General features: G+C 40.8%; 1 protein-coding gene across 2 annotated transcripts in view; it reads right to left on the bottom strand.

Moving 5' to 3' along the window:
• The window catches only part of mppe1 (metallophosphoesterase 1), a 75,084-nt gene that overhangs the window by 31,339 nt on the left and 16,568 nt on the right, over positions 1–27,177 (bottom strand). The window lies entirely within an intron of this gene.

Below are 27,177 nucleotides of genomic sequence, written 5' to 3'. Positions count from 1 at the left end.
AGTGAATGCGGCCAACATCTTTAATATGGATTACTTCACATGTCACAAACCACATGACTAGCAGGGTTATTGCTGTAAACAAAACAACAGGGCCCATGCAAAGTACACTGATATACGGATGGACTATGCTGGTTTGTGAATAATTATGGGCTGTGTTTCAAATATCTTATGCATGTATTAATTACACACAATCGTGATAACATCATATATTAGAAATATTTGTTCTTCATATAGGAATTACTTTACTATAAAATATGCTGAGCAGCCTGGCTTGCCATATGATTGGCTAGGACTGGTAAAGAGAGGTGTTTGAGGTCAGTGTGGGTTGAAGGTGTAGAAACACAATGTACTGTATGTCCTGTTAGATTGTTGCAATGGCTAAAACATTGAAGAATTGAGAAGAGAAGTAAGACCTGCATGGGATTAGTTAAGGGGCCAAAGGCCACCACAGGAAGGGTGTCGGCCCCACTCATCAACACCCATTTGGCCAAAAAATGCAGCAGAGAAGTATGAAAAAGACATAAATACGAGGGCAAATCAGTGGTCTGGGTTCCACCTCTGTCACTGCAGCCAGAAGTCCTGGCAGAAGGACTGACCAGCTCACTACATACCTCCCTCCTGAACACTAGACACCCTGGGAGTCTAGCCTTTGATGAAAAGTGCTGCTGTCCATCCAGGTTGGAATTGGGGAAAATATCACACCCATAAATAATTGCTTTGTTTCAGCTTTAGGCCTATTTTAGGACATTTACAGTATGTTTAAGAATTCTGAGTGAATAAAAAGTTGCACCCACTCCTTTATTTGATTGCTGCATGCATGTAGTGCCATTGAGTAAATTAATGATAAACGACACATGCCCTCAGTCCTGGTTTGCTCTATCTTCGATCTGTGCCTGTCAAATCACAGCCTGACTCTTGACTACTAGATAGATGAGTTGAGGATAAATTGGGGACATTGGAGGAGAAATGGATTCCCTCTGGACCATCCCCACAGCAAAACATACAACAGAAAATAATAGAACCTAAAGAAAAATAGCAAACTTAAATGACAGTGTGGCAACATCGTAAGTATAATAATAATAATAAAGATACACAAACTAAAAATAAGAATTAAAAATCACTTTTAAAAATCAGGAAAAGCCCTACGATGTTCCAAACACATCTTACAGACCAATTTTCTTAATAAATGACGATGTCAATATCACCTTTAGCATAAACTCCCCTCTATAATATCACATGATCTACTTGGTTTGTGAAAGGCAGACATTTATTATCAAGAAAGTAAAGTAAAGAAGCTCCCATTCATCTAAAATAATATAAATTCAGACTCTTTCACTGTGGAATGTAGAACCAGATAAGGCTGCTGTTGTGGTGTACAAAATGTGTACTTTTCGGTTTATATTTCCATTATATTTTGTTCAAGACAAAACAACAGATGAACAAAATTCAGGACACATCATAGCATATCCTCTTCCTAGTTGTACCTCACTTTTAAAACAGCTGTTCCAACAAAGAAAGGAAGACATGCTGGTGCCTAAGGCTATTGATTAGTTTATAACCTGGGCATCTGGGACAAAAGTAGCTAAATTATTTTACAGCCTGGGAAAGGAAGACATGCCGATACCTCAGGCAACATCAAAAAAAATTTATTGTTTAGGAAAATGGACAGTGAATTCATTTATCATATTGACAGCCAGCCAATCAGAATATCTAACAATCACATCTTGCAAAACCCCCGTAGAATTTTATAATAAATATGCCTTGTCTGAAGAGCGACATAGAAAGGAAGAAAAGACAAAGACATCAGGAGAAGGGAACAGAGCCACGTCAGAAGAGGGCACAGGCAACATGCAGTCATTTCCATCTGATCATCAGAAAAGCATCTCATGAATAACTACGAGTGCTAGACCACAAGCCACCTGTGACATTCATCCTTGTCATCTTTACTTTTCATAAACTGTTTCTGAAGACTATATATATCCAGACTTTACTATCTGTCCTATCGTGGTGTGGATAGGAGGAGAAATGGAGTAGGGGTTATTCTGAAGGAACAGTATGTCAAGAGTGTTCTGGAGGTGAAAAGAGTGTCAGACAGAGTAATGATTATGAAGCTGGAAATTGGAGGTGTGATAATGAATTTTGTTAGTGCATATGCACCGCAAGTTGGGTGTGCAATGGATGAGAAAGAAGATTTTTTGAGTGAGTTGGATGAAGTGAGGAACAGTGTACCCAAAGGACAGAAAGTGGTAATTGGAGCAGATTTCAGTGGCCATGTTGGTGAAGGGAACAGTGGATAGTGGACTAGTCAAAGGATAGTGGATTTTGCCAAAAGGATGGACATGGCTGTGGTGAATACGTATTTTAAGAAGAGGGAGGAACATAAGGTTACATACAAGAGTGGAGGAAGATGCACACAGGTAGATTACATCCTATGCAAAAGAGCTGATCTGAAGGAGATTGAAGACTGTGAAGTGGTGGCAGGGAAGAGTGTAGTTAAGCATCATAAGATGGTAGTCTGTAGAATGACGTTGGAGATCAAGAAGAGGAAGAGAGTGAGGACAGAGCCAAGGATCAAATGGTGGAAGTTGAAAAAGGAAGACTGCAAGGTTGAGTTTAGGGAGGAGGTGAGACAGCCACTGGGTGGCAGTGAAGAGTTACCAGACAGCTGGGAAACTACTGCAGATGTAGTAAGGGTGACAGCAAGAAGGGTGGTTGGCATGACATCTGGACAGAGGAAAGAGGAAAAGGAAACCTGGTGGTGGAATGGGGAAATACAGGAGAGTATACAGAGGAAGAGGATGGCAAAGAAGAAGTGGGATAGTCAGAGAGATACAGAAAGTAGACAAGAGTACAAGAAGATAAGGCGCAAGGTGAAGAGAGAGGTGGCGAAGGCTAAAAAAAAAATGAGTTGCATGAGAGGTTGGACACTAAGGAGGGAGAAAAGGACCTGCACCGATTGGCTAGACAGAGGGACAGAGCTGGGAAAGATGTGCAGCAGGTTAGGGTAATAAAGGATAAAGATGGAAACGTACTCACAAGCGAGGAGAGTGTGTGGAGCAGATGGAAAGAGTACTTTGAGAGGCTGATGAATGAAGAGAACAAGAGAGAGAAGAGGTTGGATGATGTGGAGATAGTGAATCAGGAAGTGCAACGTATTAGCAAGGAGGAAGTAAGGACAGCTATGAAGAGGATGAAGAATGGAAAGGCCGTTGGTCCAGATAACATACCTATGGAATCATGGAGGTGTTTAGGAGAGATGGCAGTGGAGTTTTTAATCAGATTGTTTAATGGAATCTTGGAAAGTGAGAGGATGCCTGAGGAGTGGAGAAGTGTACTGGTGCCGATATTTAAGAATAAGGGGGATGTGCAGAACTGTAGTAAGTACAGGGAATAAAATTGATAAGCCACAGCATGAAGTTATGGGAAAGAGTAGTGGCAGCAAGGTTAAGAAGTGAGGTGATGATTAGTGAGCAGCAGTGTGGTTTAATGCCAAGAAAGAGCACCACAGATGCGATGTTTGCTCTGAAGGTGTTGATGGAGAAGTTTAGAGAAGGCCAGAAGGAGTTGCATTGTATCTTTGTGGACCTGGAGAAAGCATATGACAGTGTGCCTCAAGAGGAGTTGTGGTATTGTATGAGGAAGTCGGGAGTGGCAGAGAAGTATGTAAGAGTTGTACAGGATATGTACGAGGGAAGTGTGACAGTGGTGAGGTCTGCGGTAGGAGTGACGGATGCATTCAAGTTGGAGGTGGGATTACATCAGGGATCGGCTCTGAGCCCTTTCTTATTTGCAGTGGTGATGGACAGGTTGACAGACGAGATTAGACAGGAGTCCCAGTGGAATATAATGATGTTTGCTGATGAGATTGTGATCTGTAGCGATAGTAGGGAGCATGTTGAGGAGACCCTGGAGAGGTGGAGATATGCTCTAGAGAGGAGAGGAATGAAGGTCAGTAGGAACAAGACAGAATACATGTGTGTAAATGAGAGGGAGGTCAGTGGAATGGTGAGGATGCAAGGAGTAGAGTTGGCGAAGGTGGATGAGTTTAAATACTTGGGATCAACAGTACAGGGTAATGGGGATTGTGGAAGAAAGGTGAAAAAGAAAGTGCAGGCAGGGTGGGATGGGTGAAGAAGAATGTCAGGAGTGATTTGTGACAGACGGGTATCAGCAAGAGTGAAAGGGAAGGTCTACAGGACGGTAGTGAGACCAGCTATGTTACATGGGTTGGAGACGGTGGCACAAACCAGAAAGTGGAAGACAGAGTGCAAGGTGGCAGAGTTAAATATGCTAAGATTTGCATTGGGTGTGACGAGAATGGACAGGATTTGAAATGAGGACATTAGAGGGTCAGCTCAAGTTGAACGGTTGGGAGACAAAGTCAGAGAGGCGAGATTGTGTTGGTTTGGACATGTGCAGAGGAGAGATGCTGAGTATATTGGGAAAAGGATGTTAAGGATAGAGGTGCCAGGCAAGAGGAAAATGGGTAGGCCAAAGAGAAGGTTTATGGATGTGGTGAGAGAGGACATGCAGGTGATTGGTGTAATAGAACAAGATACAGAGGACAGAAAGATATGGAAGAAGATGATCCACTGTGGCAACCCCTAACGGGAGCAGCCGAAAAAAGAATACCATCAGTCCTATTTTCTATTATTCTTTGTTCTACTGGTATTATTTTTCATGTAATAAATACCATGTTGCTTTTAACTTTCTAAGCTTTGTCTTCATGTCTAGAGTGATTGAAGTAATAAGGTAGATTTTTTTGAGTACCTGGTGCAGCCAGAGATTTGCCATTATCTCTGTGTTGTGAGGTTTATTAAGGGCTAAGAGTGTGAGCTCCACCCAATAGTAGGGAACAGTACATTAAGACATTCTTACTAAATGGCCTATAGTCAAGGATGCTGTATGTTTAAATGTATTCTAGGAGACCAAAATTTATTAGGGGTGGACGGTATGACCAAAATTCTATATCACAGTATTTTTCTAAATTATCCCGGTTTCACGGTATTCAACGGTATTTTTTCCCCATGCATGAGTGGATGTTAACCACATTTTCCACTGCAATTACTGGCTAAGAATAACCTATTCCACTGTCATGAGCATTATACATTGTACAAAAAAAACATTTTAATGTGCACACAAGTATTAATACAGGTTTGCATGGCCCCATAAAGTGTTAGTTTTCAAGGGGGTGGCACTAATGAAGAGAAGGAATCACATTGCATGACAGATGCTGTCAAAATATAGAACCTTTTTATTGAAGAGATTTTGCAAACAACTTTAACTATAATTTTGACAACATATTTTCAACCATCCAAAGAGGCATTTCGACTTAGTAAAATATCCAGAGGTGCTTGTCAAAAGTTGTATTGCACTGAACATGTCTTAGAAAAGGAATAAATAGTAAATATTTTTTATAAACCAACTACACTTTGTTAATGTTAACCATCTCTGTCCACTGACACGTTAAAATGACTTTTTAAACAGCTTTACCATCATTAAACTGCAAAATATTTAAACTAATAAATAATAACAATAAAATAAATAATAGTATTATTACTGATAGTTGCACCATTACTTCAAGACTTCAAGCTCAGGTGCATTACTCAGTATTCACCAAATTAAAATAAAATAAAACAAGTGCAACTTGGTGATGACATCTTTACCAACTGAACCATCATTTAGGCAAACTGCATTAATATGGACCTTGCTTCAAACTAAGCTATATACATAAATAATAATAAATAAATAATAACTGCAATTTATAATGCTATTTGTGGTATAGCCCTTCGGAATAGTATTAGGGCCACAGTGAAGAACAAAAAATACGGACACAGGGAAGAAAAAAAACAAACTATGTCGAGAATAAAGCCGACATGTTGACTTTATTCTCGACATTTCCACTTTAATTTTGACGCCTATGTCAAGATTAAAGTCGACATTTCCATTTTATTCGCATAGTTCATTTTATAATTAAAGTAGAATGTTGTAAACAAAACTCCATCCTAAAATCAATGTTTAATTTACTAGATTTTCTCAAACCCCGTCATAAGTTAATGCAGCACATTAAATGCTTTGTGTTAAGTGTTCCCCGACCGAGTTGTTAATCACTATGCTTCTTAAACTGACTTCCTCCGCACTGAGAGCAGGCGCCGGCAGCGATCACCGCACAGAATCCATTCACTTCATGATATTCCTGCTCTCTGAAAATTTAGAATGCCAAGAAAAATACTTGATATCATTTTCATGATGAAATGCATTAAAGCAGGTATTAAACAAGCACGGTAGTGAGGCGGTAGTGCTGCTCCCTGGCAGTAAGGGGTCCCCAGGTGTACGTTCAGTGTAGAGAACTTTATGGCAGGTGTGACGAGGCTCCAAATAACTGGATGTATGAATAGCTATCGCACAGGTTTAACTTAAATATTGCGTAAATGTTGGGTTCGTGATCTGGTGGTCAGAGACACGAACACAGAATTCAATGGATGTTCTTCTGAGCGGGCTTTCTTTATTGCACGCGTGCCGTCTCTATCTGACGTACCAAAACCCCCAGTTCCTATCCTTCCTTTTTCTTTCTCCACATAACCAATCACCACACGATAAACGTCTTTGTGAAATTAAAACTAGTTATAAACTTAGCCCACGGAGTGTTCAGAACTTTAAAAATATCTTCGTTCTACATGTTTAATTATGCCATCCATTCAGGGTTGTGCCCATCCCAGCCTGCATTGTGTGCGAGGCAGGAGCAAATCCTGAACAGGGCGCCAGCACATCGCAGGGTGAATACGAGCCAAACATACACTAGCAGGGTCAATATAGCACAACAAAACCCCACATCCTACATGACTTTGAAAGGAAACTGAAGCACACTGAGTAAACCCACCAGAAAAACATGCAAATTCAAGGTAGGGTACACTCAGGACCCCTTTACTGCGAGGCAGCAGTGCAACCTCCACGCCGCCGTGCTCCCACATGATTAATACCTGCTTTAATGCATTTCATCATGAAAATGATATCAAGTATTTATCGTAGCATTCTAAATGTTCAGAGAGCAGGAATATCATGAAGTGAATGTATTCTGTGTGGTGATTGCTGCGGTGCCTCCTCAATACAAGAGAAAGTCAGTTTAAGAAGCATGTACCGATTTAACATGGTTCGGGGAACACTTAACAAAAAGCATTTAATGTGCTATATAACTTATGACGGGGTTTGAAAAAATCTAGTAAATTAAGTATTCATTTTAAGATGATGTTTAGTTTACGATGTTCTACTTTAATGACAAATTACAAGAATAAAGTCAACATGTCGACTTTAATCTTGACATAAACGGTGAGAATAAAGTAGAAATGTCGAGAATAAAGTCAACATGTCGTCACACTATTACACAGTACCCAGGTACATTACACTGTATTGAAAACAAATAAAACAAGTACAACTTGGCTTGCAGTATTATCCAGTAGTATAGAAACAGTATTCACACATTTGAACATAATGGTCCACATCCGACCTTTTAAAACCAAAGTATCTCCAGGCAACGGCCGTGACTCCTTTTTTTCGGAAAAAGTTCTTCTGTGTCATCATGTTCAACTTTATCGTCAGCTTCAGTTTCAAAATGTTCTCTGTCCATGTTCACCGCGCAATACCTACACTACCACTACCTATTTAGCAATGTAGCAGTGGAAAAAGAGCCCCCGCGCAACACCTCTGTGATTAGCGGTGTACCAGTGAAAAAGGTCCCCACTTGAACAGTTTCCCACTGCACCACGTTCCGAACGTCGTTTAGGCAATTTAAACCGGTGTTGCGGTATAAGAAAAATCCATATCATAACAAAAATAAAAAACGGTTTTCAATATGAACTGGTATACTGACCAGCACTAATTTAGGTCTGAGATATCTTTAAAACATCGTCTGTTGTTTGTGCCGATAATAAGTAAGTCTCTGAGTTGGTCTCGTCCATTACAGGAAATGGACGTCTGAAATGGAGCTCTGTTAGCAGCGGTGTTATTTTTTCTCTTATTTCTTATTATCCCGAGGTATCCTGTATCTACTCAACCCAAGGAGGTTCTCTTACAGTATATGCAAGCATATATAAACATGAGTGGCAAGAAAGGGGCTCAGAAAGAAACGAAATCAAAAGCTACATCCAAGCCTAGAAAGGCATCAAGTCCAAGTTCAAGGTACGACCTTTCAGAGCCTGACCTGGAAAAGACAGGCGAAAGCACAGACTTCCCAGGACCCCGCTCCGCTGCATCGTCTCCAGTTGAGAGAGAAAATGGGAGCGAATGTGCAAATGATGCAGGTCACGATAGCTCAGCGATTCCAGAAGATCACTTGAAACTGGAAATGACCTTGCAGTCTACGCTTTCATCTACTTCTTGCGAGCCGGGAGCATTGGCTGTAATAGGGCTTGCTGCTTCACCTGTGGAGCACGAAAGCCGAAGCGATCTGTCTGAACTAAAGGTATTGATCGCTACAATGGCCATGGCCATAAATGAGCTCAAGAAAGATATTCAGAAAGAAATAAATGGTATGCTCAAGACAAACGAGAAGACAAACGAGAAGCTGCAGGTGGAGCTGCAGGAGCTGTGGCAGGATAATAAAGACTTGGAGAAACGTGTATATAATTGCTTTGAGGCAGCCTTTAAAGGTACAGCAGAACCTTGGGTCATGACCATAATTCGTTACAAAACTCTGGTCGCAACCCGATTTGGTCGTGACCTGAAGTAATTTCCCCCATAGGATTGTATGTAAATACAATTAATCCGTTCCGGACCATACGAACTGTATGTAAATATATTTTTTTAAAGATTTTTAAGCACAAAAATAGTTAATTATACCATAGAATGCACAGTGTAATAGTAAACTAATGTAAAAACATTGAATAACACTGAGAGAACCTTGAACAGAGAAAACTAACATTGTAAGAGTTCACGTTGCAGCCTTACGAACCGCTCGCTGTAAATACTTTTTTTAATGAGTTTCAAGCACAGGGAAAAAAATTAACATTTGAAAAATCCTTAATTTATACAAAAACTAACCATAAACAACCAAGAAAACTAACCTTGCATGAGTCGCGTTCTGGCATGAAGGAAGTGAGAAGGAAGCTGGGTGGAGAGGAGATTACAGTTTTGAGGTAAAGTCTGTGATGATGCGGGTTCGCTGCATGCTCTCATCTCGCTTCCAGGAGCCCTTAAACCCGTCACCGTCTGTAATATTACCGATGAGCACGACAGTGAGGCACTACAATCGAGCAATCGGATGGTGTAAAAAGTGCCAAGTGCATTTATGAATATCGACAAAACAACAATCAAAAACAAAGTCCAAATTAAATAAAGTGCAGTGCTTTCAGAATCCTTCAATAAATAAATGATCCCATAAAAACAGAAGTGAAGTGGAGGTTAAAATCCAATAGAAAAAAGTCTTCATTAAATACAAAGAGGTTAAAACAATGCTGGTAGCAGTCTCTTTGAAAACAAGCCCAGTGCGTTCTTTAACTGGTGACCTCCCTGCTTCTCCCTATCCAGGCTTCGCAACAGGGGAGCCACTCTACCTGCAGCTGTCCTTCCTTCTTCCTTCTGCTCTGGAGGCCTCCCGATCCCTGGCTTCGGTCACACACTCTCCAGACCGAGACTTGGCTTCCCTGGTGACCAGGACGCCGACGTCAGGGAATTCACCGCCCAAGCCTCACAACTCCCATTGCCTTCTCGGCCTTACGCGGCCAGCCGTCCTTCTTCTGGTCACTCCAGCTCCTTGATCGCTCAGCTGGAGCGACCGCTTCCTTCTGCCCCATCGAGTGTCGGCCAAACACCCCTGCGTGGGCTCACTGTCTAGCTGCCTGCCTGCAAGCACGCGCTCGCTTTCTCACTCACACCAGTTCTTTCCACACTGCTTTCTGCTTACTTCCTCACTCCGCAACCTCCGTCTTTCTTTTCTTTTTCCTCCCTTTAGCCGCCTCGCGCTTCTATTTATGAAGAGGACATTACAGCTGTAGCAATCAGCAGCCCCGGGTCCAATTACAGAGGTGGACGGTTTCTCATCTGTGCACTTAGGTGAGAAATTCCCACACCATGAATTCCCCTGGAACTGCTTCAGCCACTCAACCACCACACCCCCTCACTAAGCTGCAAGTGCGGCGATTATTTATTTAAAACTGGCCTCTTGACATGAGCTGTGGAGCCGCTATACCACAAAGTCCCTCTGCACGATGCATGTCTGACTGAGAACAATGTACTGTACAGGGAGAGACTGAACACGTGCGGAAATCATCTGCGCGTATGAACCAGAAGGGAAACTGGCTTGTTCGTCACCCGAGTGTGTGGTCGTGAACAGATGCAAAAGTTTGCAAACTTTTTGGTCGTAACCCGATTTGTACGTGTTCCGAGACGTATGTGACCCGAGGTTCCACTGTATGCTGGAAAAAAATGAGAAACACATTCAAGAAAATGCGTCTAAGTTTGAGGATAAACTGAGAGCACTTGTCGATCAGCTGGAAAACGTTAAGGAGACATTCACAGCTCGAATTGAAACAGCCGAACATTTGGCATCCACCGCTGACGGAAAAGCAACAGCTGCAAATTCCAAATGCAAAAAACTTGGAAACAGACTTGCTACTCTGGAAAATGAATGCAGAAGGAATAATATTAGAATCAAAGGTCTACCTGAGAATCGTGAAAGTCCAAACCCAGTGAAATTTGTAGCTGAACTATTCTCAAAAATAACTGGAGAGGACTTTAAATCAGACACCGGTTTCGTCCGTTTATAGGAGATGGACGTCTGAAGCAGAGCTCCGCTAGCAGCGGCTTTATTTTCCCACGTATTTCATATTATTTAGAGGTATCCTGTATTTAACCCGACCAAGGAACTTCCACTACAATATACAATCATGAGTAACAAGAAGAAAAGTCAGAAAGAAACGGAAAAGAAACTTAAAGCTGCATCAAAGTCTGGACAGACTTCCGGCCTGAGTGCAAGTGCAAGGTATGGCCTCACGGAGACTGACCTGGAATAGGCAGACGAATGCACAGATTTCCTGGGACCCCGCTCCATTGTATCGTCTCCAGTCGAGAGTGAAAATGGGAGCGAAGGTGCAAGTGATACAGGTCGCGATGGATCGCCAATTTCTGAGGATCATTCGAGACTAGAAAAGGCCCTGCAGGATGTGCTCTCATCTACTCATCGCGAGCCTGCAGCACCTGCTGTAACTGGAGCTGCATTTCCACTCGCGGAGCACGAAAGCCGAAGCGAACTGTCCGAACTGAAACAGATGATCGCTACACTGGCCACTGCCATGGTTACGGCCATGAATGAGCTTAAGAATAAGCTTAAGAAAGATAACAAGAATGATCTTAAGAAGGTGACCATTGAGCTCAAGAAGGATAACAAAGATAAGGAAACGCGTCTATTTAAACGTTTTGACGTGAACTTTAAAGGCATGTTGGAGAAATTAGTGGAACACATCGAAGAAACTAATTCCAAACTGAAAATGCTTGATGACCATATTAATGACGTTTCAGATCAGCTGGAAGACGTTAAGCAGGGACTCACGGCTCGAGTTGAAACAGCGGAACAACTGGCGTCTAACGCCGATGAAAAGCCATAGCTGCGAATTCTGAATGCAAAAAACTTGGAGACAGACTTGCAGCCCTGGAGGATGGGTGCAGAAGAAATAATATAAGAATTGAGGGTATACCCGAGAAACGAGGAAGCTCAAGCTCAAGCCCAGTGAAATTTGCAGTAGAATTACTGTCTAAAATAATTGGAGATGACTTTAAACTCGACATTGAGATAGCCACGGCTTATCGCACAAAGATACCAAGCGCCTTTAAATCTAGGTCTTTTATTGTCCGCTTTGAGCGACTACGATGTAAGCTTGATGTGATGGCACTTCTCAGACACAAGCAAGAGATTATATTCGAAAATAATCTTATTCGTATTTTTCCCGACTTCTCACCATCAACAGCTGCAAAACGCAGATCCTACATTGACATTAAAAAGTTGCTACGGAAAGCCGATATCAAAGCCTCTTGTATCCCGCCAAACTGAAAGTGGAAGTTCAAGATCAATATTATATTTTCCTAAGCAAAGAAGAAGCTGAAAAGGAACTAAAGAAGCTGTTTCCGACACTTTTTTGAAAGTTAATAAGGAGCCGTATTCTATCAAGGCACGGGAAGGACCTATGATCTGCTCTCTGGATCCATGTTTAAAGAGACTGGTATTATAATTATACATCCTTTTCTTTATCTGGACTTTATATGTTTATGTTTTAATCAGAGTTATAGAGTTATAGACGTGAGTGTGAAAATGTGGAAGTAATTAAAGTAGGATTCGTTTTTTTTTTCTTTTTTTTTTTTTTATTCTACTATACCTTAAAGTAGACTGTTTAACATCATACCCTTGGTTTATTACTTTTTCTACTATTTTTCTACTATTTATACTATTACCATTACACTATTACAGTAGGAATTACCAGGTTTATCCTAGAATAGTTTTTAAAATCATTCCCAGGGTTGATTCTTTTTTTTTTTTTTTTTTTTTTTTAATCTTAATATCTTAACTTAAAAGCGCTGAAGATTATTTCAAGCTTAAATACTGTTAATGAGAATATTTTCGGCAGATAGTATTAAGAAATTAGCTGCAAAAGATATCTCTGTTTTAATTCTGTAACGCCGCTGCAGGGTGGGGTTTGTTTTGTTTTGGACGTGCTCTGTCTCTTCGTATGTCAGAGGACTGGAACATCGCGAAGTGGGATCTAGCCTCATGTGGGGAGGCAAAATGGGGGGGTGGGGGGATAAAGGGGGGAGAGAAGGAGAGCCGGTTATATCTAATCTATTCTTGTAATCCTTATAATTATAAATATCAATGCAACAATAGGCTAAAATGCAATAACTCATGGGGAATCTTGAAACTAAGATTAAAACTGCCATATTACCAATTAAAACTATAAAATGACATTAAAAACTCAGAATCAATGTCTCCATGATGGGACAGTTAACTTTGTGAGCTGGAATGTTAAAGGCCTGAATCACGAATTAAAGAGACAGAAAGTATGCTCTCACCTAACAGGCTTAAACGCTAAAATAGTATTTTTACAGGAGACCCACTTACTAAGTAAGGATCAGTTCAGATTACAAAAAGACTGGACTGGCCAAATGTTCCATTCTAGCTTTATAAAGAAAACTAGAGGGGTGGGAATTCTCATACACAGAACAGTTCCATTTGTAGCATCAGCTGTAGTGTCGGACCCTGAAGGGAGATATGTGATGGTCATGGGCAACTTATATAACAGTAAAATGATTTTGATAAATGTTTATGCACCCAATGTTGATGATAAGGAATTCATGCAAAATCTATTTGCCTCCATTCCCAATGTGAACACTCATAAAATTATAATGGCTGGGGACTTTAATTGTGTTTTAAATCCACTCTTGGATAGGACTCCTGTGACAGGGGGGACGACATCTAATACTGCAAAGATAATTACACACTTTTTAAATGATCACAACTTATCAGACCCCTGGAGGTTTCTTAACCCAAACTCAAGAACATATTCGTTCTACTCACCAGTGCATTATAGCTACTCAAGAATTGATTATTTTTTTATAGATAATAATTTCCTGCCTACAATTAAATCAATTGTTATCTCTGACCATGCCCCTCTAGTCTTGGAGCTAAAATCATTAAGCCCCTCACACTCACCTCGCAGATGGCGTCTTAACCCTCTTTTATTGGCAGACGAGAACTGCACAGAATTTATTTCCAAACAAATCAGCTTCTTCCTAGAGACAAACACGCCCACAGAGGTTTCTGCAGGAACACTCTGGGAAACTCTAAAGGCCTTCTTAAGAGGACAGATTATTTCATATCTTTCCCACAGAAATAAATTAGAAACCAAGAAAGTGTCAGAGCTAAGAAGTGAAATTACTAGAATAGATGAAGAACAAGCCAGGCGTCCAAATGAAGTTCTCCACAGGAAAAGGCAGGCCCTGCATACAGAACTTAACATCTTAACAACTAAAGAAACTGAACAACTTATTTATAAGTCTAGACATCATTACTATGAACACGGAGAAAAAGCTAATAAGCTTTTAGCTCAACAAATTCACAAACAAGAAGTTCACAATGCAATACCAGTAATCACCAACGAGAATGGAGAAGAAATCATCGACCATAATAAAATAATGCACACATTTAGAGATTACTATAAGTCTTTATATTCCATTGAGCCCAAAGAAGACAACACACAATCTAATGCATTTCTGGATACATCACAGATACCACAAATAGATGCTTTAAGTGCTGAGGAACTGGATAAACCTCTAACGCTAACAGAATTACTAGACGCTATAAAGTCACTACAAAGCGGGAAATCATCAGGCCCTGATGGTTACCCCGTAGAATTTTATAAGAAATTCTCCACTCAGCTAGCTCCCCTCTTATTGGCAACATTTACAGAAGCTAAAGACAACCAAATACTACCTCAAAAATTTCGATAAGAATTAATCACGGTCTTTCCTAAACAAAATAAGGACTTGTTACAATGTGCATCATACAGACCAATTTCACTCCTGAATAATGATGTTAAGATACTCTCAAAAATCCTAGCTAGAAGGATGGAGAAAGTGCTGCCCTCGGTAATATCACAAGATCAAACTGGATTTATTAAAGGCCGACACCTATCTTCAAATCTCCGACGCTTGTTTAATGTTATATATTCACTAGCAAAATCAAACACCCCAGAGATATTACTATCATTAGACGCAGAAAAAGCATTTGATATGATTGAATGGAATAACCTTTTCACTGCATTGGAGAAATTTGGGTTTGGCCCGAATATTTGTGCATGGATCAAACTACTGTATACCAATCCAGAAGCTTCAGTTTGTATTAATAAAATTTGCTCAGACTACTTTAAACTAGAACGTGGTACCAGACAAGGATGTCCCTTGTTGCCACTGTTGTTTGCAATCACCATTGAACCACTGGCGGTTCACTGCCGAAATTCTTATCAGATAAAGGGGATTGTCAGAGAAGGACTAGAACAGAAAATTTCTCTATATGCAGATGATATGGTTTTATATATATCAGACCCAGAAAACACTGTCCCCGCTGTTTTAACAGCACTAACAGAATTTCAAAAGATATCTGGTCTTAGAATTAATCTGAATAAAAGTATACTCTTTCCAGTGAATTCACAAGCATATAATATTAGATTGGATGCCCTACTTTTTACCATAGCAGATCAGTTTAAATACCTAGGGGTAAATATCACAAGTAAACATAAAGCTCTTTATCAACAAAATTTTGGCGTCTGTATGGAAAAAATTAAGCAAGACTTGCATAGATGGTCAACCCTTCATTTCACTCTAGCCAGAAGAATTAACGTTGTTAAGATGAATATCCTTCCTAAACTTCTCTTTTTATTTCAAAACATTCCAATATATATATCAATAAATAATTTTTTAAACAGTTAGATTCAACAATAACCTCATTCATTTGGAACTCAAAACACCCACGTATCCGAAGAGCGACCCTACAAAGACCTCAGGCAGAAGGTGGCATGGCTTTACCTAATCTTCAGTTTTATTACTGGGCAGCAAACATACAAGCCATAAAAACCTGGACACAAATAAATGCACATACACAGGCTTGGTCCGCAATAGAAGTAAAATCCTGTAGTACTTCTTTATACTCCCTGCTCTGCTCTCCAATAAATGAAAGTTATCGCAAATATACTAATAACCCAATTGTGCTTTACTCACTCAGAATATGGAACCAAATTAGAAAGCATTTTAAGATGGAAAATCTTTTATCAGTGGCACCTCTGCAAGGGAACCACCTCTTTCAACCTTCGCAAGTATATCCAGTTTTTAATACCTGGAAAAGTTTTGGGATTAAAATGCTCAGAGATCTTTATATAGACAACATATTTACATCTTTTGAACAATTACGTTCAAAATTCAACCTCCCAGCTGCACATTTCTTTTACTATCTTCAAATTAGAAATTTTGTTAAACACAAATTGCCCAATTTCACCCACCTTGCACCCTCCACAATGCTGGAAAAAATACTGCTCAATTTCGAGGAAATAAACACTATTTCCGCAATATATAAAATCTATTAGAGTCCCTACCTTTCAAAGATCCAAGAGGACATTGGGAAGAAGATCTCTTAATCAATATATCAGAAAAGGAGTGGAAGGTAGCAAAGCAGAGAATTCACTCGAGTTCTATATGCGCAAAGCATAGAATTATTCAACTAAAAATTATGTATCGAGCTCATCTGTCTCGCTTAAAACTGTCCAAAATGTTTCCAGGGCAGGATCCAATCTGCGAACACTGCAACCAAGCTCCTGCCTCACTGGGTCACATGTTCTGGGCCTGCACCAAACTAACATCATTTTGGACAAAATTTTTTAAGTGCCTCTCAGACAGCGTTGGTATCACAATCCCTCCTAACCCATTAACAGCTGTGTTCGGTGTTCTTCCAGATGGACTTGAATTGGAGAAGGACAAGCAAACGGTGATTGCATTCAGTACACTTTTGGCACGCAGACTTATTCTGTTAAATTGGAAGAATCCTAATTCTCCTCTGATAAGTCAGTGGGAAACCGATGTTTTATATTATTTGAAATTGGAAAAAATCAAATTCTCAGTTAGAGGATCTGTACAAAATTTTTTCAAAACATGGCAGGATTTAATCAATATTATTTTAGAATAAGAGAAATAACTATTACCGCATTTAACTCCCTTCTCCATCTCTTATTTATATAGATATTTACTTCTCCCTTTCTTTTGTTTAATGTTGCCTTATTAAAAAGCCTTAAGCAATTTTCCTTTAGCTAAGCTCTCCTTCTCAGGGGTGGGGTTTGATTAGTCTTCAAATTTGTTGGGTTATAAATTGATCTGTTTGTATGGAATGATTACAATGAAAATGAATAAAATAAAAATATAAAAAAAAAAAAAAAAAAAATCAGACACCGAGATAGCAGCAGCTTACTGCATACGGGGATCAAATAAACCTAGGACTCTTGTCGTGTGTTTCAAAAACTTACAATCTAAATTTAATATAATGTCATTTCTCAGACACAAACAAGAGATTATATTTGAAAATAACCACATTCGTATTGTAAATATGTGGACGCTTGAGGGCGCTGTTGCCCCGTCAAACCCAACAGACTGATGCAGACACTGGTTTAAAAGCACACAGAAGTATTTTAATTTTCCTGCTGCTGGGAGCTTGTTTTATTTTGGATGTGCTCTGTCTCTAGGTATGTCAGAGGACTGGGAATTTGTTAAGTGGGGTCCAGCCTCAAGTGGGGAGGCAATATGGGGGGGGGGGGGGGGGGGGATGGGGCAGGGGGAAGAGACCAAGCTATCTCTAATCTAACCTTTTAATCCTTATAATTATAAATACCAATGTAACAATAGGCTTCATGGCAATAACTTGTGGGAAAATTGGAAATTTAGGTCAATGCTGTATCATTTTCAGTTAAGACTACAAAATGACATCAAAAATTCAGAATCAATGTCTCCATGATCGGACAGTTAACTTTGTGAGCTGGAATGTTAAAGGCCTGAATCATGAATTAAAGAGAAAGAAAGTATTCTCTCACCTAACAGGTCTAAATGCTAAAATAGTATTTTTACAGGAGGAGGAGGAGGTTAGGAGCATGCGCTGATACAGGATACCCACTTATTAAGCAAGGATCAGTTCCGGCTGCAAAAAGACTGGACTTGTCAAATATTCCATTCCAGCTTTACAAAGAAAACTAGAGGTGTGGGAATTCTTATCCATAGAACAGTTTCATTTGTAGTATTAGATGCAATATCTGATCCTGAAGGGAAATATGTGATTGTCATGGGCAATTTATGTAACTGTAAAATGATTTTGATAAATGTTTATGCACCCAATGTGGATGACAGGGAATTCATGCAAAATGTATTTGCATCCATTCCCAATGTGAACACTCTTAAAATTATAATGGCTGTGGACTTTAATTGTGCTTTAAATCCAGTCTTAGATAGGTCTCCTGCGACAGGGGTGATGACAACTAACACTGCAAAGACAATTACACAGTTTGTAACTGATCACAACTTATCAGACCACTGGAGATTTCTAAACCCAAACTCAAGAACATATTCCTTCTACTCACCAGTGCATCATTGCTATTCAAGAATTGATTATTTCTTTATAGATAATAATTTTTTGCCACGATTAAATCTTGCAAGTACGACGCTATTGTTATTTCCAACCTTGTCCCTCTGATCTTCGAGGTGAAATCATTATGCCCCACATACTCATCTCGCAAATGGCGTCTTAACCCACTTTTATTAGCAGATGAAAACTGTACAGAATTTATATCCAAACAGCTTTTTTCTAGAGACAAATACATCCTCAGAGGTCTCTGCGGGGATACTCTGGGAAACCCTGAAGGCCTTCTTAAGAGGACAGATTATTTCATATCTTTCCCACAAAAATAAATTGGAAACCAAGAAGGTATCAGAGGTAATCAATGAAATTACTAGAATAGACCAAGAACATACCAGGTGTCCAAGTGAGGCTCTTCATGGGAAAAGACGGGTTCTGCATTCAGAGCTCAACCTCTTGACAACTAAAGAAATTGAACAACTCATTTTTAAATCAAGACATCATTTACTCTGAAGATAGAGAGAAAGCTAATAAGTTCTTAGCTCAACAAATCCACAAGCAAGAAGTTTGCAATACAATCCCAACAATCACCAACACGAACAGAGACAAAATCATTGACCATAAAAATATAATGCGCATATTTAGAGACTACTATAAATCTTTATATTCTACTGAGTTTAAAGAAGACAAGACACAATCTAATGCATTTCTGGATGTATTACAGATACCACAAATAGATACTCAGTGCAGAAGAACTGGATAAACCTCTGACGCTATCAGAATTACTAGATGCTATAAAGTCACTTCAGAGTGGGAAAGCAGCAGGCCGTGATGGCTACCCTGCTGAATTTTATAAGAAATTCTCCACTCGGCTAGCTCCCTTCTTATTAGCAACTTTTACAGAAGCTAGAGACAATCAAATTCTACCTCAAACTTTTCACCAAGGATTAATCACCGTCTTTCCTAAACAAAATAAGGACTTATTACAATGTGCATCATACAGACAAATTTCACTTCTGAATAATGATGTTAAGATACTCTCCAAAGTCCTAGCTAGAAGGATGGAGAAAGTGCTGCCTTCGGTAGTATCACAAGATCAAACTGGATTTATTAAAGGCCGACACTTAGCTTCCAATCTTCAACGTCTGTTTAATATAATATATTCACCCACAAAGTCAAACACCCCAGAGATATTATTATCATTGGATACAGAAAAAGCATTTGATATGATTGAATGGAACTACCTTTTCACTACATTGGGGAAATTAGGGTTTGGCCCAAATATTTCTGCATGGATCAAACTACTGTATACCAATCCAGAAGCTTCAGTTTCTATTAACAACATTAATTCAGACTACTTTAACACTAGAATTACCAAAGTCTATGAATAAACTTGTAAATTTGTCCCACCTTAAATTCCTTTGCACCTCTCCATCAGCGTCTTTTGTCTTGTAAATGTGTCGATAAGCAGCAAGCAACCTGCTATCACATCACCCCACCGCCGCACAATTTTCTCAGCTCAAGTCTGTTTACCTGCGTGTCAGTTGCTTAGAGTTGTATGAAGTGAGAAGTCAAGCAAAATGACACCTTTTATAAATACTATATTGTTTTTTGGAACACATGCATTTCATGTGTGTTCCGTGTCTACAATCTATGTAAACACATTGTTAAAACAGAAACGTTTGTCATGTTTTAGTAATAATTGCCAAAATGTAGACATGAAGTGTATAAAGTGTATAAAGTCCAACTATCAAATAAATACTTTCACAAAAGGTACAAATATAACAGAACAAGTGCACTTCTATTCAAGAATATAACTGCAGAAAAAGAACCCGTGTTAGGGTGCGACATTGACACCCCTTTGATACGACCACTTTGGTGGAGCAATCGTAACAACTGTTGACTGGTAATCAAAACTTCACGGGTTTGACCCTGGACGACTCCATTTTGAGTAGTGAGCTGCTCTTATTCTTACTATTATAGAATAAAAACATACATTTGATTTCAGTCTGTAACAGCCTGTGTAAATTTATGATACTTGTAAAGGTTAGCTTTGTTTTATTTTATTCAGTTTCATTCTCTCAGTCGCGTTCACGCTTCCCCCGATCTGACACTACTGTTTTTACATAAAGATGTGCTATAACAGAGGTGAACTCAAATGATGACAAGGGTTCTACATCGAAGAAAGAATGCACGTCACACTTTTGCCATTGCTGTACTTTGTATATGTACACAGGAAGCTCTGCAGTCTACTTGTGACTTTACGCAGTAGGAAGATAAGTAAATAAATCAAGGTAAATAGGTAAATAACATTCGATTTGGCTCTTATATACAAAGTACAGGATGGCAGCTTCCACCTGCAGCTATAGACTCTTCAGTACGCGAGCGACTCTCCACGCTTTTAGGTCAGTGGGTAACTGATGTTACATATTATTTGAAATTGGAAAAAAATCAAATTCTCACTTAGAGGATCTGTGCAGAACTTTTTCAAAACCTGGCAGGATCTAATCAATAACATTTTAGAATAAGCTTTTAAAGCACTGAGGAAGCAGATTCTCTCCCCATTTCTGTTTATTCTCCATTTATCTTTATTTACTTATTAATTCATCTAGTTACTTATTTTTAATAGCTTTAAGTTTTACTCTGCTGGCTTAGCTCTCTTTCTCAGGGGTGGGGGTTGATTTGTTTTTGATTTTATGTTTGTAAAAATTGATTTACTTGTATGGAATGTTGTGTGATTTCAATAAAATAAAAAAAAAAAAGTAAGTCACTTGAAGTGCTGATAGTGACAAGTTGTGTTATTCATAAGGCACTTGTGTGGTTTAAAGTGCTAGAGATTGATCAGCTATGTGTTTGTCATTCATAGGACACTGCTGAGTTTCTGTGTGTATGCGAATAGCTAGGTATGTGTGTGATAATCTTAAAGTGCAACAGTAGATCAACCCGGTAACAGATCTGATGAGTACACTTAATCCTACGTAAAGGGTAAGTGGAGGGAAATACCACGATAATACAGCTGCCCATTATTACCAATTCTTTTTGCTTTTGCTTGTGAACCCCAAGCTATCTGTCTCCACAAACAGCGTAAGATTAAGGTTATCATAAAGGAAGGACTTGAACAAAAAGTATATTTTGATGATGACTACATGGTTCAGCGTATGAGTGGTCCATATTGATAACTACTACATGTATTGAAAGTAATGGAATAATTCTAAAGGAGTTGCGCATCCAGGATTAACTTGAACAAGAACAGATTATTTCTAGTGAACAGACTTGCACATCATAGTATATTGGATCCATTTTCTTTAATAATGTGTCAGAATAAACATCTTGCTAAAAACAAAGATCTTTTAAAATTCACGTTGCTGCAGTCTGATGGAAAGTATCAAACAAAATGTTCAGAGATGCTAGCTTCTTTATCTGGCATCACTCGGTGCAATGAATATTGTTAAAATGAATAGCCTTCCTAAGTTACTGTACAATATATTTTCCTGTGTATTCCTATATATACTGTAACATGTTAATTATTGTAACTTTTGGAATGAAAAAGTCTATTTACAAAAACGCAATTTTCCAAAGACAGTGTCACACATGCATGCTTAGAGGACACCTTCGGGGCTTTGTCAAGGTGACTGATACGACTCCAGGGACAGAGGAGACACTGACGCTAACTAGTTCTTCATTTTCCCCCCACAGTCTAGAGGGACCTGACTTGGAGGACACACTGACCAACTTCTGTTCTGCTCTAATAGCCTTGCCCATTCTAGGAGAGTGGCCGTATATTCCAGCCAGGCAGATTTAATGGCCGTCACTTGATGTCCAGAGCATAGAGGAGGAGGAACTCTCACGATGCACAAGGTAACCTGAATTATTACACTGATTTCTAACTTTATAAATAGACAGGCACTCTGAGTTGGTGGTGTTACGTACATGGTGTTAGTGGATCTACTTTTTTTTGTAGTGTATGTATACTGTTAACCATTATGTGTGCGTATGCGCATTGATATGTTTTCTTGGTAATACAACAAGTAATAAAGAGAAAAACATGGAAAGCGGTTATGATACAGCGTTTCTCAATTTTATATAAGGTAGAATGTGTAAGACACAACAGGTGGCCCAACACTTGAACCTGTGTCTGCCTGTTATTCTCACAACCTAAAGCGGAGGGAAGCATGGCCCTCACTAACTTCAGTAAAACTATTGCTGGTTTCAAAAATATGTAGTTTAGGACTCTGAAATGAAACATAAAGGAATAATACGGTATCTGCCTGCTATTCATCGAAAGGAAGTCCTGCTCAAACTCTTCTCTATACGCTTTTCCCTGTGAGTCCCCCATTACTTGTTACCAGTAATCCATTCATGTGCCATTTGATATGTCATTGTAGGAAATATTTCAAGGCCAGAATGCCTCCGCCAATTGCTTCAGTACATAAAATCACAAATCCCACCCATCCTTATCCCATAAAATATTTTTTGATAGTTGTTGCAAATTAACTGGGGTGAGGGGGGGATCTTCCATCCATCCATTTTCCAACCCGCTGAATCCGAACACAGGGTCACGGGGGTCTGCTGGAGCCAATCCCAGCCAACACAGGGCACAAGGCAGGAACCAATCCCGGGCAGGGTGCCAACCCACCGCAGGGGGGGATCTTACATCAGTGAAAAACAAACACATCTGATCAGAAGTTATAGTCAGTTTCATTCAAATTATTGTCTCCCATCATATAAAGTGCACAATGTGTGCCACAAAACCCATCCCACACATCCAGGAGTTTGCAGATGCCTTGAAGAACGAACCCATGAGCTCATCAGGCGTTTGCTGTATCCTGGTTCTTCAGTCAGGATGAATCAACACCAACTATGGCTTACCACACCAGGTGGTCTTTAAGTGTCCGATGTTTGTGTCAAGTAGCCAGCTGCAACCACACCTTCCTGGGATTCACTAACAGCAGTGGAACTCAGTTGAATTATCAATCGTCATACTTCATGGCTTCCAAAAGAATAATTTAATCCTTGTTAAGATTTCAGTTTGTGATGAGCATCCCTCTGTATTTCAGGACCTCACAAGGAGAGCCTGGCCTTTCACCTTATCAGTCATTAAGCAGCGGTTTATCCAGTTGACGCAAGGGGAGTAAGCAACCTTCTGATTTTTGCTGCAACTGTGAGGCCATCATGTTACTCAGCGGCAGACTCCTTTTCTCTGAGCCTCTCTGGGAACAAAGCTAAACGCTTCTGAAACAGATGAACCTCCACCGTGGATGATTGGGTATTTGTAAACTTATTTCAATGAGGACTGTCCATCCATCCATCTATCCATCCATCCATCCATTATCCAACCCGCTATATCCTAACTACAGGGTCACAGGGCAAAAGGCAGGAAACAACACCTGGGCAGGGCGCCAGCCCACTATAGCAATGAGGACTGTTCACATCTAAAATGAACCACTTGGAAGACATTGAGCATGTTGCTGAAGACAGAATCTTCAAACCCCCCAAAATCAAAGATGGAGATTGGCACTTGGAGGTGTTTCCTGGTATATGTGTTTTAATATACATTTACTTCAGTCAGATATTCTCACCATGTTCACTTTTCTGTTTTGGATGCAACATCCGTGGTTGGTAGGGAGGCTGACTGGGGGTTCTAGAGATCTTCTGTCATTTTAATTTTTCTGCTATATTGTTAGAACGCTGGCTGGTCAATTGTCCTGCCCTATTTTCTTGTTCTTTGATTATTCTGTAAGATGGTCTCACTGGATGAACGCTAAAGCATAAAGTTCTTCGATTCTTGTTTCGGGGTATGAGATGAGCTTCCAATGCCCCTATCAACTATGGTTTTTAAGTCCATCATGAAGGCTCACCATTCCTTAAAATATTGAGAAGGGATGCTTGCCTAACAAAGGCACCATCCATCCATCCATCCATTTTCCAACCCGCTGAATCCAAACACAGGGTCACGGGGGTCTGCTGGAGCCAATCCCAGCCAACACAGGGCACAAGGCAGGAACCAATCCTGGGCAGGGTGCCAACCCACTGCAGCAAAGGCACCATCAAATGGCTTAATGCACTACTGGAGATCTCTGGGAGACTGATTAACCATAACTGGAAGAGAAAGAGCAGCTAGACATGGCTGGGTGGAAAGGCAGGGGCTGCTAGTGGGGTCTTCAGCTAGTCTCCTACAGGGCCAATTCGGAATCACAGATTCTCTTAATGTTCATCGACATTTTTTTTGATGGGGTAGGAAGAAATGAGCCCTTGGCCAAAAAATCCAGATGGGGAGAGGAAGGATGAACAGGGACTGTGGAGCTGTGAAGTGGCACTAACCACTGTGGCATTGTGCCCATCCAAATAACTGGGAATCCATGTATTTTACTGGATCAGATCATAGCGGCTTCATTATCAAAGCAGGGCAGAATCAAGAGGCAGGGGAAGCAAAGCAGAGGGGTATCTGAAGAGTGGAACTGGGGTCACGTCTTGTCTTGAGCCCATTGCTGAACAGCCTGGCCAGTTGTGCAATAGCAGGTGCAGAATATCCCAGTAGAGTCTAACAGCAGATGTCCACTGTCAGGCCCAAAGTCCATTGTGGTGACCGAAGTCCGTACTAACCCCTACTTTCTCTTCTGTTCTTTTTCTGGTTTTCTGTAGTGGTGATCTGTGCCACCACCACCTGATCAAAGCACCATGATGTCCCTACATTGATGGATTAAAGGCCAGAAGTCCACGTGACCGTCATCATCAAGTCCTTCCATGAGAACCCTGAATACAATGAGGACTGATCATTTATGTTAGGTAGAATGCCCAATATGGGCGGGGTGGTCTCGTTTCCTGGAACCCCTGCAGATTTTATTTTTTTCTTCAGCTGTCTAGAGTTTTTTTTTTGTTTGTTTTTTCTGTCTTCCATGACTATCAGACCTTATTTTTACTCTATGTTAATTAGTGTTCCCTAATTCTATTTTCTTATTTATTTAGTCTTTTTTCTCATTCTTCATCCTGTAAAGCACTTTGAGCTACATCATTTGTATGAAAATGTGTTATATAAATAAATGTTGTTGTTGTTGAAGTGACGTTTCATTGTTTCCACAAATCAGGCTGTGGTCACTAGCGTGGTGTCCCCAGTTAAAAAAGCATTTCCAGTGGAAATCTGACTTAACATTCCCATATTTTGCCTTTTCACTTGTTTTTTGGATGCTGTTGCTGAACATCGTCTGAAAAAGCTGCAGTCTTATGGTGGCTCTGAAGGTCAAAGTGCAAAAAAAAAAAAAAGAATAGAATTAAAAATGAAAACTAAAAATTAGGATGAGAATCGAAACAAAAATCAAAATGGAAGTGATGTCACTAGTGAAAAATTCCACAAAGGCATTTCATTGAACTTGGCTGTGTCTCCACACTTTTAAAGGCCGCAGTGTGAACTTGAAGCAGTGGCGCTCTCGCCGTGTTCAGAGGCAGACATTGCTGGAAGTCCGGGGGGCCGCGCTGATTCCACTCCTGCCCATCTCAGGTGCGACTCAAGGCCGACATGCTGATCTGCTGCACCCAAGCTTATAAGAATATCTGCTTGTGGATGGGAAATGGAGACACTTCGAAAAGTTCAAGTTGCTATTGCGATCAACTATACATGTGTGTGTCCTTTTTATGATGTTAACAAATAAATGAGAAAGGACAACTTGCCTTTAGGGATTAGTACAGTGTACCAAATAAAAAAGCTGCTGTCAATAGAAACAGAAATGTGTGACCACTGCAGCCAGGCAACTTCAGTGTGGTGTCAGACTACGTTTACCTAATATGCAGCTTTTGTGTTTATATTCAGTCACTCATCTCGTTTTTTACCAAGTTTAGTCAGTCACACTAAAGAAATGGAAGCAACAGAAATGAATATGTGTATGAATATGAAGTGCCGGTGCCTTTGAATGAGGTTGAGGGCTCTGCCAGCGTGCAGCGTGCGGGATCTTCCCATGTGAGTGTGAGTTTCCATCCCATCCTCTGGATACACGGGGGTGCGTGTTGTCCCCCAAAACTTTGATCAGTATGAGTGAGTGTGATGAATATGGGTGTCTATGACCATACTCTCCAATGGACTGCCGGGCTGTGCTGCCAACGTGGCCCTGGGCTCTGCGCAACCTCAAGCTGGTGTGGTGCCCGGCGGGCATCCATGCCCGGCCGGGACGCCTAGGAGGAGTGGAGGAGGGCTTGTGCCTCCTCCAGGACACGAGGGGGCGTCCTCCCTGGTGGCTTTGGGGACCACGGGTACGGAGCTTGGAAGCTCAGCCCTGTAGGGGCCCGTGGTCACCGCCAGGGGGCGCCCCAATGCCTTGGGAGTGTTGGCCCTCAGTACTTCCGCCACACCGGGAAGTGCTGGGGGGAAGAAACCTGAAAGCACCTGGTGGACTTCCGGAAACACCTTGGGAGCTTCCGCCACACAGGGGTGTGGCCACGGAGGCCCTAATGATGCACCTGGAGCCCATCCGGGGCATATAAAAGGGGCCGCCTCCCTCCAGTCAAGGCGAGAGTCGGGAGGAAGAAGACGAAGCATATTGGAGAGGTGTGGAGGCGGACCAGAGAAAGAGAAAGGCATTGTGTTGTGGCCAGGACATATGAAGGGGTGATTGGTGCTTTGTGCACTGGGTATGTGCAATATAACTGTAAATATGATGTATAATAAACGTGTGTTGGGTGACATGAACGTGTCTGCCTGTCTGTGTCCGAGCCAGTCTCCACAATGGCGCCCGAACAGGGACCCTCTGTCTGTTCCAAGACGGGGACCCCAAAAATAAATATTTTGTGGATGGCTCGGCGCAGCAGGTGAGCCCACACACGCGCCGCGGGAGCGGCGCATGCACAACCCCGCGGCAGCGATTCACCTCACGGCCCGCCACCGGTCCTTTAAATGGCCATGTTCTCCTGGTGCGGGGAGAAATCCAGGGACGTTGCCGGAGTGCAGCGGGCTCCAGCAGGCACACTGTCGCCGACGACGGCCGGTTCGGCAGCGCGGTGAGGACGGCGAGACAAGAAGGCGAGTCTCAGGAGGTGAGTACCCT

Source organism: Erpetoichthys calabaricus, chromosome 6 (genome assembly GCF_900747795.2).
Source record: "Erpetoichthys calabaricus chromosome 6, fErpCal1.3, whole genome shotgun sequence".
Lineage (NCBI taxonomy): Eukaryota > Metazoa > Chordata > Cladistia > Polypteriformes > Polypteridae > Erpetoichthys > Erpetoichthys calabaricus.
Note: the sequence above shows the minus strand (reverse complement) of the source record. Positions and strands in the feature narration are given on the sequence as shown.